Source organism: Nothobranchius furzeri, chromosome 1 (assembly GCF_043380555.1).
Source record: "Nothobranchius furzeri strain GRZ-AD chromosome 1, NfurGRZ-RIMD1, whole genome shotgun sequence".
Classification (NCBI taxonomy): domain Eukaryota; kingdom Metazoa; phylum Chordata; class Actinopteri; order Cyprinodontiformes; family Nothobranchiidae; genus Nothobranchius; species Nothobranchius furzeri.
In genome coordinates this window covers 63,759,168-63,770,164 of record NC_091741.1, presented here as the reverse complement: position 1 = coordinate 63,770,164, position 10,997 = coordinate 63,759,168, and positions in this window count along the sequence as shown.

The window sequence follows — 10,997 nt, the reverse complement described above, 5'->3', positions numbered from 1 at the left end:
TCAACACCCACACATTTCCAGCCGTTTTGCTCACCTCCACGCCAGTCTGGTTTCTCTATGTCGCACTCACTCTGTTTGCCTCATCTCCTTCTTCCCTACCTCTCCTGTTTCTCCTTGAAACCCGACCGGTTTCAAGGAGAAACAGGAGAGGTAGGGAGGGAAGAGCTCGACTGAATTCATAATTTTACATCTTGACATTCGCAATCGCTGTACAAACTCTGAGTTTGATAAAGTGAAGAACAACAATTTGCAGAGGTTTATAACAGGCGCGGCGCCAGGTTTACATTGTTGGGTGGGCCATGGTAATTTTGGACGGACCTTAATAAGCAGTGACTTAAGTGAAGCAGGCAGGTCGCGATAGAAAATTTCTTTTAAAAATATGTCCTAAATTTTTTCCCTGACATTTTTATTTCTAAAATATGAAGTAAAAACTTCCAAATTAATTTCCATTCATTTTTCATTTAAAGGCACCAGAATGCATTACCTGCACTTGTAATATTTTCCTCTCAACGTAGGACTCTTTCATACGGGTACATGCACACCAGTAGTTTTTACGGTTATTCATGGGGCAAAATCTCCGACATTTTTGAAAAATAAATAAATAAAATCCATCTTCCAGTAAAAGCAAAGCATCGTGTGTGTGTGTGTGTGTGCGCGCGCGCGCGCGCGCGCTTTAATCAAACTTCTCCATTTTGACATTTTTACCAGATTGTGTCAGCAGGTGGCAGAGTTGTGCTCTCAGTGCCGTTGTTAGCCTCCAGCTTCTCTATTTAACGTTACCAGGAGATTATTAGCATTTCATTTTTCACCTGATAAAAATCCGAGCCAGATTAGTTAATGTCATGTTTGTGCATTGGGGTGGTTCCCTACAAAGGTACAGCCAAACGTACATATCTTAATTTACGTGCATTACGTAACGTAACTGCTGAGAACGGCACTACCACTGTTGATTGCGCCGTCAGAACTACAGCGATCAAAGGCGGTGACGTCATAAAGCTCGTCTGTCCGCATAACAAGTCAGTTGTCGATTGTCCGTCGAACTGGTCAACCACAGAAGATTAATTCAGCTAACATCATAGTTTTAAGAAATTCTTCAAGAAATTCAGGAATGTCATCTTTTACCATAGAAGAAGGAGCGATCATTACAAGTAAGAGCAGGACTTATCGGGTTATAAAAGTCTCTCAGGTGGATCATGATAGTGCAACTTTGGCTCTTTGTAAAGTTCAAGAAACTGGAGAAATCTTGACTTTGAAATGCATTAAGAAAACGTTATTTTCTAAATATAAACAAGAAGCAACAGTATGTTATTACCTCAAAGATCAGGATTCTGATGAAAACAACTTAATCAAGTTTACAGAAATATTTGGATTCCATAACTGGTTTTGCATTGGTCAAGAAAAACTTGACGTGAGACTGTCTGATTTCATGATTAGCAGAAACTATAAACCTTTGGAAGTTCATGAAATCAGACTGATTGCCAAGCAACTACTGCTAGCTCTAAATCACTTGCACAGTGTGTCCCTCACTCATTTGAACTTAACAGCAGAAGATATTTCATTAGTGGACCATAAATCACAGCCATTCAAAGTAAAGCTGAGTGGATTTGGTTTTGCTGGGAAAACGTCAAAGCTCTCAAAAATGGAAATCCCTAAAACTATTGGTCACTGCGCCCCAGAGGTTCTCTTGGACTGTCCACTTAATGAGAGTGTGGATATTTGGAGTCTTGGTTCACTTCTCGCATCTCTGTTTGTGGGAAGGCCTCTGTTTCCAACAGAATGTGCTTACGAATATTTAAAAATTATTATGAAGCTTTTTGGTCAGCCTGACCAAAGCCTCCTTGAGCAGGGGCGAGCTGTTCAGCAGTATTTTACACAAAGCTCTGGCTGGATGTTTAAAACGGCTGAAGAATACACACGGGATACAGGAAGGAAGATTCAGGAAAGTCAGCCAAATTATTATCATATAGAGTCTCTGGATGATTTGGTGAAACAAGTAGCCAAAACAGAAGACAAAATTGAGTTTAAGGACTTATTCGCATTTGTGGATTTACTGAAAAAGATGTTAACTTTGAACCCAGAAGACAGAATTTCCCCAGCTGATGCCCTCAACCACAGATTTATATCGATGGAGCATTTTCCTGTCTCTAATGCATCAGAGACACATGAAATCCCAGCAGTAAGCCAAATCACTAGTCAAGATGATGTGAAAATTCATGAGTCAGACTTGGACGTGGCAGACTCATGCAAAAAGCTGGACCCTTCAATGCTGGAATTAGAGAAAGGGGTAAAAATTATCAACCAATCAGAAGTTTATCAAATTGAGGACGTACTAGGATCTAAGGGTTCTACACAAGTTGTGAGGTGTAGAAAAGAGGGGACAAACGACACCGTAGCAGTGAAGATTTTCAGAAAAGAAAAGCATTGGCAAGCTAAGATGGAGGTAAACGTGTACAACCATCTCAGTGATTTGGACTCAGGCAAAAACAATCTGATCAGATTAATTGTCTCATTTACTTACAAAGATTGCATTTGCCTCGTTTTTAAACTTTCATACCTAAGTGTTTCTGACTTACCAGAAAAACAAGATCCCAAACCTTCGAGAGTGGCTGAAAATGCAAGCACTAATGTGTCAGAGGTACTGACAGGAAACCCATTCACTCACCCAGGAAGTGCCACAGAGGTGGAAAGTCATGATTCAGGTCTAAACCTGACAGAATCAAGTGAGGAAACACAATCCTCAAATTTAGTGCTGGAGAAAGGTGTTAAAATCATTGACCAATCAAATGTTTACCAAATTGAGGAATTACGTGGGTATGGGGCATTTGGAAAAGTTTTCAAATGCAGAAAAGAGCAAACAGGTGAGACAGTAGCTGTAAAGGTGTTTAACAAGATTAGGCGCAATTCTGCTCGTTTGGAGTTGAGGGCATATAAAGAGCTCAGTGTTCTGGAGTCAGACAAAAACAATTTAATCAGATTTTTTGACTCTTTTATCTACAAAGACCACACTTTTCTTGTTTTTGAACATTTAGATGTAAATCTGAATGAGTTAGTAAAAAGACACAACAAAATTTTAAGTGTGGCTGAAATCCGACCCATCGCTGAACAGCTGTTGGTCTCCCTCAGAGCTCTGAAAAGCATTGGTTTGACTCACACAGACATAAAACCAGATAATATGATGCTCGTGCATTCTGATTCCAAGCCCTTTAAGGTCAAATTGATTGATTTTGGGATAGCTATTAAGACAGCTAAAATAGTAAGCACTTCTTTGATGCAACCTAAAGGTTACAGGGCACCTGAGGTTCATCTGGGTCTTCCACGTGATGAAGGGATCGATATGTGGGGCCTTGGTTGCGTACTGGTCTTTCTGTTTATAGGTAGTCATCTGTTTCCACTTAACGAGTACGAAAGTATGAGGCTTATTGTTAAATGGATGGGTCTACCTGTCAATAGCATGCTTGAGAATGGAGTGCGTGCCAATCGCTTTTTTACACAAAAAGAAGAAAAAAAGATGGGTCGGCGCATCAGACGCTTTTTAAAACTGGACAAGAACAGACCTAAACTTATGTGGAGACTGAAAACTAAAACTGAATATGAACTGGATACAAAACGGCACGTTTACCCAGCAAACAAATTACATCATCATTTAAAGTCTCTAAACGACCTTGTGATCATGAAACCATATTTTAAAAGTCCCACCGAAAGAGCAGACGAAAATGATTTTATAAATCTACTTAGAAAGATGTTAGCTCTGAATCCAGCTGATCGAATTCATCCGGAGGATGCTCTCAAGCACAAATTCATCACGATGGAGCATCTTCCTGGTTCGAGCTCTGACACACATGGAAAACCAACAGAAAGCCATATTACTGACCAAGATTATGTCACAGAAGTGGAAATTCATGAGTCAGACTTGGATCTGAGAGAATCACGAGATGACAAGGAATCCTCAACTTTAATATTGGACAAAGGAGTTACAATTATTAACCAATCAGATGTTTACCAAATTGAGGAAGTACTTGCATCCAGGGAATATATACAATTAGTCAAGTGCAGAAAAGAAGGAACAGATGAGAAAGTGGCAATAAAAGTATTTAGAAAAGAAAATGGGCTGCAAGCAATGATGGAGGTTAATGCGTATGGCAATCTTACTGATGTAGACTCAGAAAAAAACAACGTGATCAGATTAATTGACACTTTTATCTACAAGGACGCCATCTGCCTTGTCTTTGAACTTTCAGATCATGTAAGTGTTTCCGACTTATTAGCAAAACAAGATCAAACACCTCTACTTGCGGCTAAAGTCAGACCTATCACTCAACACATGAACGAGAAACAGGACAGATGATTGTCCCAGTTAAACCATATTTTTAGGCTCTGCATGACATTCTGATAAGTTCTTTCAGTGATATTCATCACCACCAAACATTGAGTAGAAACAGAGGCTTGCATAATTCGTGGAGTAAGATTATTCTTTACATAAAACAGTTAGTTAGTTAGTCAGTCAGTCAGTCGATTGGTCGGTCTGTCGGTCAGTTAGTTAGTTAGGGACCTGTCTACAAGCAGGCCCCTTATTATTAATCACTGGATGATTTGTTTTCTGCATGTATATTAAAGGGCATGACCCTGAAAGTAGGAAGCCACTTAGTGCAGCTCGAACGGCAGCGCACACCCTCACAAATGTTACATTAAAACAACTGGCTCACATGCGGGGTGTCGTGATTTTGGGGAGATCACCCTAACGCCACCAGATGTCCATGTTGTCTACTGAAAGTAAAGAATAGGTCTATTGGTCTCACTGTAAACGAGTGGACTAAGCGACTGATCTGATGTTACTGGTCAATAGTTCAAGATGTCTTCACACACAAGGTCCCTTTGTGATTGTCATCAAAGGGGCGGGGCCAAGGTGGCTGATCAATTAAGTACAGGCTGTGAGTGTGTTCTAAGGGTATGGTGCAAGAAGCTTCTAGAATTTGGACAGTGAGCACCTCAGCACTGACCACAACTATCTAAGCAGGGATTCTGCTCACTGTTTAAGCTTTTTAAATTCAAATGCAATGCAGAGTTTTTACCTGAAAACGTTACAACACTGACAGTTAAAATGTAAATATTCTGCTTAAAACCTCAGCTCAGGAACATGACATACACAGGTGTAGTCAATAATTTGGCGCTTTAGTGCATCTTAGTTAAAATGTAAATATTCTGCTTAAAACCTCAGCTCAGGAACATGACATACACAGGTGTAGTCAATAATTTGGCGCTTTAGTGCATCTTAGTTAAAATGTAAATATTCTGCTTAAAACTAAGATGCACTAAAGCGCCAAATTATTGACTACACCTGTGTATGTCATGTTCCTGAGCTGAGGTGAGCACTCCTTCCACACTAACCATCTCTGAGGCAATTTTCCACAGGTGAGGAACGGAGGGAGCTGCAGATGCGCTGAATCTCCAATCTGGAGGTCGGGTACAAAGGGAGGATGGAGACACCACACTACGTCGACCAATCCAGGAAACTAGACCTATAGTGTTAACATCTAATGTTTGTAAGATAATGGAGTGCATGATAAATGAAAGATTGATGTACTACATTGAAAGTAAAGGATACATATCTAAATGTCAAAGTGGTTTTAGAAGAGGAAGGAATATGATGGATCCTGTTTTATGTTTAGAACATGAAGTTAGGAAAGCTCAAATAAACAGAGTGTAGTTGTTGTATTTTTTTATATTGAAAAAGCTTATGATACAATGTGGAGAGACAGCCTTTTAATTAAAATCAGTAAAATGGGTATTAATGGACGAATGTTTCAATGGATCAAGAACTTTTTAATGGGAAGACAAATTCAAGTGAAAATTGGGAAGATTTTGTCTGAAAAGTTTCCTGTGGAAAAAGGTACACCACAAGGTAGTATAGTGAGCCCATTATTATTTTCTCTAATGATAAATTATTTTTTAATGGTATAAAAGATGGGATGGGGATTTCACTTTTTGCAGATTATGGGGCAATATGGAAAAGGGGGAAAATGTAGAGTTTATTGTAAGGAAACTTCAAAAAGCAATAGGCAAAGTGGAGGAATGGTCATACAAATGGGGTTTTAAATTCTCGGTAGATAAAACTAAGACGATGTTCTTTACAAGGAAAAAAGTAAGAGAGGATCTTAAACTTGAATTATATAGTCAAGGGTCAAAGGGTAAATAAATTTAACTTCTTAGGCATATGGTTTGATGAAAGGTTAACTTGGGGTGTACATATTCAGAGTATAATGGACAAGAGTAAAAAGGTTCTAAATATAATGAGGTGTTTAGTTGGGAGTGAATGGGGTGCAGACAGGAAATCTATGAAGGCCATATATAATGGATTGATCAGATCAGTATTAGATCATGGGTGTGTAGCATATAATTCAGCAACAAAAACTACTCTTTTAAAATTATATTCTATCCAGAATCAGGCACTGAGACTGTACAGGAGCATTTAAAACAGCCCCAATAGCAGCTTTACAGGTAGAGATGTCATGATCGCAGAGAGATAGGTGAGATGCCAATAGCAATCAGATGGGAACAAATAGCTTTAAATTATTGGGCAAATCTTCAGGGTCAGAAAGATCATCCAACACATGACATACTAAAACCTTGCTGGGAGAAAGAAAAGAAGGAAACAAAAAGTTTTGGATGGATGATGATCAAAATCAATTTCCCTCTGGGATTAATAAAGTATTTTTGAATTGAATTGAAAAAAACAGTAGAATTTAAATTAGATCAGTTTAAAATCAGTCAAAGAGTTCCATTACCTGCTATTCCACCATGGATTCTTCCTGAGGCATCTGTTGATTTAACTTTATTAGAGAGAAAGACTAAGGATAGGTAATTCATACTAAACTCACACACAGCACAGGATTATATCGATCACCATTATAACTTTGTAAAAATATATACAGATGCATCAAAGAATACTGCAGATCATATTGAAATAGCTTTTATTGTTCTGGAGTTTCGCGTTAAGAGTAAAAAAAGAGGGTGAGTGATGGATTATCAGTATACACAGGTGAAATCCTCGCAATACTGTTGGCTGTTCAACGGGTGGAAGAAAACAGATCATTATTCTCTGTTATTTGTTCTGACTCCAGCTCATCATTAACCAGTTTAAAGTGCAGCCATTCAGAAAGCAGACCAGACTTACTCATAGAGATTCAGCTAACACTTTATAGGATAAGCATGATGGGACTTAAAATACATTTTTTATGGATTCCAGGTCATTATGGAATCAGAGGTAATGAAGAAGTCGATAAGATGGCTAAGGACGCAACAATAAATACATCAGTTCAGTTAGATATTTAATTTTGTCAAAAAGAGATAAAGAGCATAATAAGGCAAGAAATGAAGAAAAAATGGCAAAAACAATGGGAGGAGGAAAGGAGGGGAAGATGGTTGTATGAAATTCAAAGAAGAGTGGGAGAAATGAGAAACACTGGAAGGAGTAGGAGAGAGGAGGTGATCATTGCTAGGCTAAGGTTTGGACATACTGGGTTAAACATACATTATTCATGATAGGGAAACATAATATAGGGAAATGTGATTATTGTGGAGAAGACGAAACTATAGATCATGTTAAATTACAATGTCAGAAATATCAGGCGGAAAGAAGGACAATGATTCAAAATCTTAGATGAAAGTGAAACTGGATCTGGTTGATTTATTGAGACAGAATTCAAAAAGTGACTGTTTTCAGATTTTATTTCGGTTTTTGAAAGAGATAAGGATGTTTGGGAGACTGAGTTATTTTTTTTCCCCCCTTGTTTGATTTTGTTTTGTGAGCGCTGTTCCAGACCACACTCCACACTAGTTGATGGCGGTAATGCACCATTCGTTGTTTACCAACCGCCAATAAAACACCATAAGAAGAAGAAGAAGAACGTTGGTTACGTATTGTAACCCCAGATTCTATGAGTCTAGTCACAGCCCTTAAGCGAGCTGCTGTTGGAAGGATGATCTCAGCATCAGCCAATCATGAAGAGCTTAAATGTACGCCCACCAATGGTGGGCACCCCTTGTGGGTATATCAGTGGAGCGACTCCACTGTTCGCCTCCGATGGCTCTTAGTGCTAACAGAACCAGTGGGGCCTGTGGCTTAAGGGCTGCGACTAGACTCATAGAATCTGGGGCTACAATACGTAACCAACATTCTATTTCGTCTAGTCTTAGCCCTTAAGCAAGCTGCTATTGGAATAATGCGCAGCTGGATGGGTTTACGCCACACTGGTTAGCTCAACCAATGAACACACCCAACAAGTCTCCTTTTAGTGAGGGACGCTCAGCCTCAGTCCAGGCTTAAAGGCTGAGGCAGCCAGAGATAAGAGTGGGGCCCCCACTAAAAAATATCATCCACAAGAGGATGAAAATCATTCAAGCAGGGCTGATGAGGTGCCATAAAGCGTTCATTCAGCCTGCTGAGGTCCAAGCACTGAACGAGTGATGGAACCCGAAGACACATCTCGTAAATAATAACGAGTAAAGGAAAAGGGTGAGGCCCATGAAGCAGCCTGACAAATGTCTTCCATCGACACACCACTGTGGAGCGCCATAGAAGAGGAAATCCCTCTGGCTGAATGAGCCCTGAGTGTCTCAGGAGGATCCTGCCCCGAAGATGTGTAGGCGAGTGAAATGGAGTCACATAGCCAGTGTGAAAGACGCTGGGTCGACAGCGCCTGCCCAAGGGAAGACTCCCTGTAGTGCACAAACAGGCTTTGTGAGCGGCGAATCCCCGAAGTGCGTGACACATATCGTGCGAGCGCGCGCACCGGGCAGAGAAAATGGGAAGCCACCTCCTCATCAGATTCATGGGGAGGAGGAAAAAGTCCAGCCAATGAAATTGACCTGGATTTGAAGGAATCATTAATGTTTTTGGGCACAAAGGCTGGGTTGGGGCACAAAACAACAGACCCGCCGTCCTCCCGGATCCTGAGGCATGCGGGAGCCACTGAGAGGGCGGTTAGGTCGCTCACTCTCTTGACTGATGCCAGCGCCAGCAGCAAGGCCGTTTTGAGTGACAGGAACTTAAGTGAGACCTGATCCAAGGGTTCAAATGGGGCTTTAGATAAGCTGTGCAGAACCACCGTTAGGGCCCCCCTGGGGAAATAGTGGGCGGGGCACAGGTCTGTTCCTTCTGACACCTTTTAGAAAACGTTTTGTGAGGGGATGACTGAAAACAGATCCATCACCAAAACACTGGTGACAGGATGAGATAGCTGCAGCATATGTTTTAATAGTGCTGAATGCGAGGCCCTTGTCCATCAGTATCTGCAGAAACGATAGGACATCCGCCAGCTGGCAGGAGAGCGCTTGAACATTCTTCTCTGTGCACCAGTTCTGGAAAGCTGCCCATTTAGCAGCATAAGATGCAACGGTAGAGGGCGCCCGCGCACTCTGAATCGTGGCGACCACATCATGCATCAGCCCAGAAGCCTCTAAGCGTGACCGCTCAGCGGCCAGACCCAAAGCCGTTGGCCTATTTCAGGAGGATGTCTGATTATCCCATCCGCCTGGAGAAGGGCATCCTTCCTCCACGGCAGCCTCCACGGGGAGCCGGACACTAGCGCTTGCAGGTCCGGAAACCATGACGCGGACAAGCGTCTGGGAGCCACCAGAATCACCGAGAGCTGTTCTGACCGAACTCGGTCCAGGAGACGGGGAATCAGAGGGACTGGTGGAAACGCGTAGAGGAGCGTTCGAGGCCAGGGGGCCGAGTGGGGGTCGGTCCCGGGGACTCAGGGAAAACCACAGGCGACACTGAGCGTTTTCACAAGCCGCGAACAGATCCACAGAAGGTACCCCGAACCTGATACAGATCTGAGATACTAGCGCAGGATGCAGACGCCAGTCGGAGTCGCGGGGTCCCCCTCTTGACAGGATGTCTGCTGCTACATTCAGGACCCCCAGGATGTAGGTGGCCTTGATGGACAGCAGGTGGACATGTGCCCAACACAGTAAATCTGTGGCTACACGCACAACAGTGGGAGGGACCAAACTCCCCTTGGCGATTTATGTGGGCTGCCGCCACCTGGTTGTTCGTGTGAATTTCGACATGACGGCCCTCGAGAAGGGCAGCGAAGTGTCTGATCACATTCCTCACTGTCATAAGCTCCAACACATTTATGTGCTCATGCGTGTGGGAGGGCCAGCGATCTGCCACCGTATGGGACAAGCACGTGCCCCCCCACCCCAACAGTGACGCATCCATAAACACAGATACGTGTGATGCAGGACGTCCAATGGGAACTCCGTGTGAGAGGGTGCAGGGATTCCCCCCAGTGAGTGAGGTACCCGCCCACTGAAAGGGGAACCCTCAACATACGTTTCTTCTGACGTATTGGGTGTACTCAGAGGCGGATGAACCAACATTGCAGGCGCCTCCTGTGCAACAAACCTAGCGGCACTACAGCGTGGGCTGCAGCCATCATGCCCAGAAGTTTCATGACTAACAGGGCTCTCACGATCCTGCGGGGTAGCACGCGGGAGATCACTGTGATGAGATCTGCCGCTCTCACCGGCGACAAACGTGCTCTCATTAGGGAGGCGTTCAGCTCCACCCCGAGAAACACAGTCGACTGGGATGAAAGGACGGAGCTCTTCTCCCAGTTTATAGAAAACCCCAGGGTTGACAGATGCTCTGTTAACTTCCTGGTCTGTTCTGATGCCTCGTCCTCAGACAGAGCATACAGGAGCAGGTCGTCCAGGTAAAATAAAACCCTCATTCCCGCCGTGCGCAGCGGCTGCAGTGCGGTCTCCAGACATTTGGAGAAAGTGCGCGGGGCTAGCGAGTAGCCGAAAGGGAGGCGATTGAACTGGTATTGAACTCCCTTGAATGAGAAGCTCAGGAACTTCCGGTGCTTGGTGTTATATTCTGGTCTCATTCACGACAAACTCCAGAATATCTATTTCCCACCAAACGGGGTAGTAAGGTTTATTAACAAGTCTACACCAACATACAGTCTCGGCTGACACCCCAT